The sequence below is a fragment of the Bufo gargarizans genome, chromosome 7 (assembly GCF_014858855.1).
Source record: "Bufo gargarizans isolate SCDJY-AF-19 chromosome 7, ASM1485885v1, whole genome shotgun sequence".
Classification (NCBI taxonomy): Eukaryota; Metazoa; Chordata; class Amphibia; order Anura; family Bufonidae; genus Bufo; species Bufo gargarizans.
This window is the reverse complement of record NC_058086.1, coordinates 186594279-186604299: the sequence shown is the minus strand read 5'-3', so window position 1 is coordinate 186604299 and position 10021 is coordinate 186594279.

Sequence of the window (10021 nt, the reverse complement as noted above, 5' to 3'; positions counted from 1 at the left end):
TACAGCATTTGGTGCTTTAAGGAGTTATCCGACTGATAGCCTATCTGGACCCCTGCCGATCAGCTGTCAATGGTACTTTCACACTTGTGGCAGAGGATTCCGGCAGGCAGTTCTGTCGCAGGAACTGCCTGCCGGATCTGTCAAAACGTATGCAAACTGACGGCATTTGTAAGACTGATCAGTCAGAAAAATGCATTGAAATGCCAGATCAGTCTTTACAGTGTCACCTGGAAAAACTGATCTGGCATTTATTTTTTTTTTTTTTCGGTCTGCGCATGGATACATTGATGCATTCCTATGGAAAAAATTGCTGGATCCGGCAAGTGTTCCGGATTTTTGGCCGGAGATAAAACCGTAGCACGACTGCGGTATTATCTCCGTCCTGAACAGTCAAAAAGACTGAACCGAAGACATCCTGATGCATCCTGAATGGATTTCTCTCCATTCAGAAGGCATGGGGATAAAATTGATCAATTCTTTTCTGGTATAGAGCCCCTAGGACGGAACTCTATGCCAGAAAAGAAAAACGCTAGTGTTAAAGTACCCTTAGAAAGCCCCAGCACTCCTGTGAGCGCCGGGACCTTCTTGCTGCTTAACCTAGGCCAATGACATCACGACCAACAGTCACGTGGCCTAGGCACGCAGCTCGGCCCCAATCATCAGTATGTCTGTTTCACAGTCCCGCAAAAAAAGATTTTTGTCCGTTTTGTGGAAAAGAATAGGTACTGTTTTGTTAAACACAGACGTCACCTGTATTTTTTGCGGATCCTTTCTTTGCATACAGCAAAATACGGTCTTGTGAATGCACCCCAACTCCCATAGAAGTGAATGTGCGTTGCGGTAACAGCATAGCACAGTGAGCTTAGCTAGTGCAGTGTTTCCCAACCAGTGTGCCTCCAGCTGTTGCAAAACTACAACTCCCAGCATGCCCGCACAGCCAAAGGCTGTCCAGCAATGCTGGGAGTTGTAGTTTTGCAACAGCTGGAGGCACACTGGTTGGGAAACACCGAGCTAGTGGATGTGGCGGCCAGCTGGACAGGGTCAGGAGACTACCATTCTAGAGATAGATTTGGGCTCAGTCAGATTTTTGGCTTTTCTGTGGATCTCAGAATACTGTTAGAAGGGTTAATCCCATCTAGACATTTCTTGCATATTCACAGGATATGCCTTATAATAGCTGGGCACCTGCCACAGATAGTGAGATGGTGCTTCTCTCTCCATTCACTTCTATGGGATTTTGTAAAATAGTTGAGTGCATTTACTTACTCCTAGAGCTGGCTGATTCTCTTATGTTGCTGGAGGTGAGCGTCATCAGATGCATCACAGTCGCTCCTCTGGTTAGGGTGGAATTGGTCATTTTAGTTGTTTGGTAGAATCTGTTTTGGTTGTCAGACTGGAGCAGGAATTCTAGCCTCATGAAAAGGGTTCTAAAGCTGATAATGAAAGGGAGGATTTGCAGTGCCTTATAGAGGAACCAGGATCAATATTCTAATCTTAAGGTATATGCACAGACGTTCGAGCAGAAAATCCGCAATACAATACCAGCTAAGAGGATGAGATTTTCTAAATGTCATATGCATGGTGCAGATTATGAAATCCACAGCATGTGTAGCTTTTCAGCTGTAGCAATGCAAAAGGTGAGATCTGGACCAAATCTGTAAGTTATACATGCAGATTTTGGTGCAGAAATGCAGTAAAAACTGCATGAAAAACCACATACACTACACTGGGATTTTCCCGGAAATTCAATATTAGTGACCTATCCTCAAGATAGGTCATTAATATCTCAGTGGTATGTTTCACTCCCGACAACCTGCCTTTCGGCTGTTAGAAGGGGCCCTATTGCTTGACCAAATGCTGTGGCCTCTTTGTAGTATATACCAAGGACTCTGCAGTGTTCAGCTAGGAAACACAAAGAAGGCGCACCATAAGGTGAGAACGTACGTATATAGTAAAGTGTCTCCAATAAGGAGGCTCACCTTGTGTAGTTGTGCTATACGCAGACACAACTCTAGTGTAAGCTCATCTGTGGTTGTTTTGACCCCCCTCTTAAACAGATGCAGGTACTTCTGGTCAGGGGTGCCTGGAGTCCCTCAGAAGATAAGTAGATCAGCAGAGATGTCCTGTGGCACAAGAAACCAATGATAGTTTGAATCAAATACATAGGTTTTATTCAGCAAGTGGTACAACGCATTTTGGGGACAACTGTCCCCTTCGTCAGGTACAGAATGCTTGTATACAATATTGTCATTGCTACACACATATATAAATACCCTAAAAAAAAAGCCAAATGCACTAAATTGGGGATCAAGGGGTGGGTCATCTGAAGTAGTGTAAAGAGGGTTAAAAAACAGGCCACAGGAGTTCACGACCAAATAGGAGTCAGCCACAACTCCCATACAAACTACAAAACAAGAAAAGGGGGGGTCAGTCAGCACATCCCAATGCGCAGGTGCACGTTGCTATGGCTGAAAACACATATAGAACACGTGTTCTGTCTTGTGGCTGACTCCTATTTGGTCGTGCACTCCTGTGGCCTGTTTTGCATCATGGGCTGATTTTTAGCATGAGTACATAGTTTGCATGCATGCTGGTATTTGTAGTCCCTGGATTCATTGGAGGCCATTTTGGCACCATAGAGATTTAAACCAAAAGGGGCCCAGCATGCATGTGGGACCTACACTTCCTGAATTTCATGGTCACTGTTATGGCACCCAACAGGTGAAGTTTAGTGTTAGGACCCGTCTTATAGAGATCGCCTTGGCGTGCGACAGACTGGCTCAAATAATTTTGTACAAAATGTATTTGCTAAGCATCTCTAGTTTATTAGCATAGCATTGGCAATACAATATACCTTTGTACTTTATTTGGTTTGTAGAGTGCTGTTGCACTAGGTGTTCTATGTGTTTTTAGCCATAGCAACGTGCACCTGCACATTGGGATGTGTTGACCCCCCCCCCTTTCTTGTTCCATGGCCGGTGTGTGTTATTCCCTCATTATCCCAATTACAAAGAGCAGATAAAAGCTCCAGAGTTCAAGTGTGCTATTTGCATTTGGAATCTGGTGCTGTCAACTCTCAAGATGAGATCCAAAGAGCTGTCACTATCAGTGAAGCAAGCCATCATTAGGCTTAAAAAAACACAACAAACCCAACCCATCAGAGAGATAGCAAAAACATTAGGTGTAGCCAAAACAACTGTTTGGAACATTCTTAAAAAGAAGGAATGCATCGGTGAGCTCAGCAACACCAAAAGACCTGGAAGACCACGGAAAACAACTGTGGTGGATGACCGAAGAATTCTTTCCCTGGTGAAGAAAACACCCTTCACAACAGTTGGCCAGATCAAGAACACTCTCCAGGAGGTAGGTGTATGTGTGTCAAAGTCAACAATCAAGAGAAGACTTCACCAGAGTGAATACAGAGGGTTCACCACAAGATGTAAACCATTGGTGAGCCTCAAAAACAGGAAGGCCAGATTAGAGTTTGCCAAACGACATCTAAAAAAGCCTTCACAGTTCTGGAACAACATCCTATGGACAGATGAGACCAAGATCAACTTGTACCAGAGTGATGGGAAGAGAAGAGTATGGAGAAGGAAAGGAACTGCTCATGATCCTAAGCATACCACCTCATCAGTGAAGCATGGTGGTGGTAATGTTATGGCGTGGGCATGTATGGCTGCCAATGGAACTGGTTCTCTTGTATTTATTGATGATGTGACTGCTGACAAAAGCAGCAGGATGAATCCTAAAGTGTTTCAGGCAATATTATCTGCTCATATTCAGCCAAATGCTTCAGAACTCATTGGATGGCGCTTCACAGTGCAGATGGACAATGACCCAAAGCATGCTGCAAAAGCAACCAAAGAGTTTTTTGAGGGAAAGAAGTGGAATGTTATGCAATGGCCAAGTCAATCACCTGACCTGAATCCGATTGAGCATGCATTGCACTTGCTGAAGTCAAAACTGTAGGGAAAATGCCCCAAGAACAAGCAGGAACTGAAGACAGTTGCAGTAGAGGCCTGGCAGACCAACACCAGGGATGAAACCCAGCGTCTGGTGATGTCTATGCGTTCCAGACTACAGGCTGTAATTGACTGCAAAGGATTTGCAACCAAGTATTAAAAAGTGAAAGTTTGATTTATGAATATTATTCTGTCCCATTACTTTTGGTCCCATAACAAGTGGGAGGCACATACAGTACAGACCAAAAGTTTGGACACACCTTCTCATTCAAAGAGTTTTCTTTATTTTCAGGACTATGAAAATTGTAGATTCACACTGAAGGCATCACAACTATGAATTAACACATGTGGAATTATATACATAACAAAAAAGTGTGAAACAACTGAAAATATGTCATATTCTAGGTTCTTCAAAGTAGCCACCTTTTGCTTTGATTACTGCTTTGCACACACTTGGCATTCTCTTGATGAGCTTCAAGAGGTAGTCACCTGAAATGGTCTTCACTTCACAGGTGTGCCCTGTCAGGTTTAATAAGTGGGATTTCTTGCCTTTATAAATGGGGTTGGGACCATCAGTTGCGTTGTAGAGAAGTCAGGTGGATACACAGCTGATAGACCTACTGAATAGACTGTTAGAATTTGTATTATGGCAAGAAAAAAGCAGCTAAGTAAAGAAAAACGAGTGGCAATCATTACTTTATGAAATGAAGGTCAGTCAATCCGAAAATTGGGAAAACTTTGAATGTGTCCCCAAGTGCAGTCACAAAAACCATCAAGCGCTACTAAGAAACTGGCTCACATGCGGACCGCCCCAGGAAAGGAAGACCAAGAGTCACCTCTGCTGCGGAGGATAAGTTCATCCGAGTCACCAGCCTCAGAAATCGCAGGTTAACAGCAGCTCAGATTAGAGACCAGGTCAATGCCACACAGAGTTCTAGCAGCAGACACATCTCTAGAACAACTGTTAAGAGGAGACTGTGTGAATCAGGCCTTCATGGTAGAATATCTGCTAGGAAACCACTGCTAAGGACAGGCAACAAGCAGAAGAGACTTGTTTGGGCTAAAGAACACAAGGAATGGACACTAGAACAGTGGAAATCTGTGCTTTGGTCTGATGAGTCCAAATTTGAGATCTTTGGTTCCAACCATCGTGTCTTTGTGGGACGCAGAAAATGTGAACGGATGGACTCTACATGCCTGGTTCCCACCGTGAAGCATGGATGAGGAGGTGTGATGGTGTGGGGGTGCTTTGCTGGTGACACTGTTGGAGATTTATTCAAAATTGAAGGCATACTGAACCAGCATGGCTACCACAGCATCTTGCAGCGGCATGCTATTCCCTCCGGTTTGCATTTAGTTGGACCATCATTTCTTTTTCAACAGGACAATGACCCCAAACACACCTCCAGGCTGTGTAAGGGCTATTTGACCATGAAGGGGAGTGATGGGGTGCTGCGCCAGATGAAATGGCCTCCACAGTCACCGGACCTGAACCCAATCGAGATGGTTTGGGGTGAGCTGGACCGCAGAGTGAAGGCAAAAGGGCCAACAAGTGCTAAGCATCTCTGGGAACTCCTTCAAGACTGTTGGAAGACCATTTCAGGTGACTACCTCTTGAAGCTCATCAAGAGAATGCCAAGAGTGTGCAAAGCAGTAATCAAAGCAAAAGGTGGCTACTTTGAAGAACCTAGAATATGACATATTTTCAGTTGTTTCACACTTTTTTGTTATGTAGATAATTCCACATGTGTTAATTCATAGTTGTGATGCCTTCAGTGTGAATCTACAATTTTCATAGTCATGAAAATAAAGCAAACTCTTTGAATGAGAAGGTGTGTCCAAACTTTTGGTCTGTACTGTATGCAAACTGTTGTAATTCCTACACCGTTCACCTGATTTGGATGTAAATACCCTCAAATTAAAGCTGACAGTCTGCAGGTATAGCACATCTTGTTTGTTTCATTTCAAATCCATTGTGGTGGTGTATAGAGCCAAAAATGTTAAAATGGTGTCGACGTCCCAATATTTATGGACCTGACTGTATAAAGAAGTGCAAAAATGTTCAGCTGAAATGATCGCAAATGCTTTAAAATGGCAACCAAAATCTGAAAGACGTGAAAGAAAGCAAAAAAGATACCATTTGAATGGATAGAAGAAAAGCGAAAATGGCAAGGACTCAGCCAACAATCAGCTCCAGGAAGATCAAAGAAGGTGTAAAGTTACCTGTGCAACATCTTGGTTCCAGACCAACAATGGAGTGGTCAGCCCAATCCACGGATCTTAATCCAATAGAAAACTTGTGGGGTGACATCAAAAATGCAGTTTCTGAGGCAAAACCAAGAAATAGAGAAGAACTGTGGAATGTGGTCCAATCATCCTGGGCTGGAATATCTGTTCACAGGGGCCAGAAGTTGGTGACTCCGAGCAACACAGACGTCCAGCAGTTCTCAGAAACAGCGGTTATACAACTAAATATTAGTGAAGTGATTCAAAGGAAAGCAAAATATTCAAACATTTTTCAGTTTATATAGTGAATGTTTGAGTTTGTAAAGAAGAATACAAACACTGCTATTTTTTTTGAACAGTCTGATATTCACTTTTTTTTTTTTTTTTACAGGAACAACAAAAATTTTATATTTTTCTTCATGTTTTGATTTGGAACAGAATGTGTAATTTTTCCACTCCATGATATTTGGTGCTTTTTTTTTTTTAACCCCACTCTCTCGCAATAATCACTCTTTCGACCATAAGACCTCTCATCCAAACCCTTTTTTCTTTTTGTCTCTAATTAATAGAGGCATGATACCTAGGACGGCCACTTCCGGGTTAAATGGAAGAGATATTAAAGACTCTACACTTAGGACACGGAAGACCTCACTCCAATAGAATTGCACACTTGAACAGCTCCATATCATATAGTCTGCAAACTCTTCTCTACATTTCCAACAATTTGATTCTCGCTCTTTATAGATCTTACTTAGCGATGTAGGGGTCATATATATTCTATGGATAATGTTAAAATAAATGAACCTAAAGTTACTGGAAATCGTTGTCTTTTTTATATTTTTATATATATTACCCCATTCTATTATATTTAATCCTATATCTTTTGCCCACTTTTCCTCACTCTTAAATTTTAATATTTTTCCCAAACCCTTCCTTATCCTCCTATACACTTGGGGGATAGTGACCCTAGTTGTCATGTGTTGATAACAAAATTCAGTAATTTTGTGTTTTGTAGTGATAAAATATTCCCTATTTTGTGTTGCATCAAATGCGTGTTTCAATTGGTGATATCGATACCGACTCATTAAGTCTAGGTTCATTCCAGGACGTAAATCTATTAACGATCTTATTTCCCCATTCCTAACTAAGTGTGATACGTAAATAATATCATATTTTTCCCAGTATTTGTGTTCTGTGATTGATTGAAATTCACTAATATTACTATTACACCACAAAGGTGAAAGACTCCCAGTATTACTTTTATTTTTCCCCAAACCAAGTCAACCATTCGACATATTAGGCATTTTTTACCTTTCGTTTTAATGAATCCAGTCTCCAATATGCTAAATATGTTGTATTTTGGTCCATTAAAAGCCTTTGCTAGGTATTCATTTATTTTATTTCCCTATGATTTTATCCATTGAACTTGAGAAGCTAATATCCCTGAAAAAAGGGAACCGATAACCCGCCGTCCTCTTCTTCTAACCAATGATATTTTTGTTTTAATTTTACCCTTTTTCTTCCCCAGATAAGTCATTCAGCAGCCGTTCCAGATGGTTGAAGAAATAATCCTCTATACAAACTGGGCAGGCTGCCAAAACGTACAAAATCTGGGGAAGTAACACCATTTTTATTAGTGCAATTCTATCCGCCTGTCCTATCGATAACTTCTGCCAAACGCTAATTTTATTTTTACATCTAATCAGCAAGGGAGAGACATTCAGTCTCGTGAAATCTAATATACTTGCGCTCAATTTTACCCCCAAGTATTCCAGGGATTCCATAGATTTGAATACCCTAATTCCTAAAGAATTTAGTGGAGTTACCTGGTCGAGCGGTAAAAGTACTGATTTGGCCCAATTGATTTTGTATCCCGAAATGTCACAGAACTTATTTATTAGTTCCATAAGATAAGACAGCTGAGATGTTGGGTTCTCCAAAAAGATTAAGTTGTCATCTGCATACATACCTATCTTGTCAGAGATCCCCTTCATACCAAAACCGCTGATCTGATCATCTGATCTAATTTGAGCTGCCAACGGTTCTATAAACAAAGTAAACAACAAAGGAGAAAGGGGACATCCCTGTCTTGTTCCTCTGCACAACTCTATTTGCTCAGACCATACGCCATTGATATTAATTCTGGCTTTGGGGTGATGATACAGGATCTGGACCCACTTGATAAAGTATTGGCCCAAATTCATCTTGTGCATTACTTGCCATAAATATTCCCACTCCACCCTGTCAAAGGCCTTCTCGGCGTCTAGAGACAGGATGTAGCGGGAACCTCCCCCCTCCTCAAACGGCAGGTTCAAGAAGGCTATATGCATGCTAGACTGCACCAATCTTTTGGGTATAAACCCCGTCTGGTCTGGGTGGATTAACCTATCAATAACGCCATTTAGTCTATTAGCTAGTATCTTTGCACAGATTTTATCATCTGTATTTAACAGAGAAATTGGGCGATGCGCACCAATCTCTCTTTCAGTCTTACCCTTTTTTAAGATAAGCGTAATCACGGGCTTCAGATAAAGATGGAGGGAGTTCACCAGTCTGGTACGTGTTATTTAATACCTGTAATAGCATTGGCAAAATTGTCTCTCCATGTTGACGATAAATTTCAAACCGGAAGCCCATCAGTCCCCGTAGATGAATTTCCTCGAATAGTCCGAACCGCCTCAAATATTTATTTTAAATCTATAGGTCCGTTTAGTCTTTTACATTCCTGTTCTGATAATTTAGGGAGGTTAATTTTCCAGGAACTTTTCAGCTTCTCCACACTGATGGTTTTTGTTACTTGTATATAAGGTTTTATAATACTCAACGAACTCTCGCTCAATCTCCTCCGGACGCGTAGTAAAAGCCCCATTTTCCAATCTAATATTTTTTATCCTATTAATATTTTTTAGATTTTGGATCAAAGATGACAACAGGTTTCTGGGTTTCCCGGCTTGAGAAAAGTATTTAGCTCCTGTAAAGAAGATCCTATGTTGTGCTTTTTCCATTAGATCAGGCATGCTCAACCTGCGGCCCTCCAGCTGTTGTAAAACTACAACTCCCATGATGCCTTTCTGTAGGATGATAGCTGTAGGCTGTCAGGAAATGATGGGAGTTGTAGTTTTGCAACAGCTGGAGGGCCGCAGGTTGAGCATGCCTGCATTAGATAATTCTTGTACTCCACTCTGTATCGCTGAGTTTGGTTTATTAGCTATCGCTCCCAATAAGGACTGAACCCTTGTTTTTAAAGCCAATTATTTCGCTGCATATTAATATTTTTTTTTTCCCCCGTTAACTCTGGCTATATAAACTCCATGGAGAAAAGCTTTAAAAGAATCCCATACAATATGAATGGGTGCTGATGGAGCGTTCAACAGCCAGAATTCCCGGATCTCCTTAGTTATATTTTCCTGATCCTTAACCAATTTCATCCAGTGGGGATTTAATCTGATAATTCTAGTTTTCTTCTCCATACATCCCATTTTAATCGTTACTACGGTAGGAGAATGGTCAGATATCGTATGTATTTCATTTTTATTATACAGTTTAATAAATCAGAATTAGCTAGGGCAAGGTCTATTCTGGACATAACCGTATTTGCCCGACTAAAACAAGAGAATACTCTTCTTCCCCCATGTATACAGGGTGGGCCATTTATATGGATACACCTTAATAAAATGGGAATGGTTGGTGATATTAACTTCCTGTTTGTGGCACATTAGTCTATGTGAGGGGGGAAACTTTTTTAAGATGGGTGGTGACCATGGCGGCCATTTTGAAGTCAGACATTTTAAATCCAACTTTTGTTTTTTCAATAGGAAGAGGGTCATGTG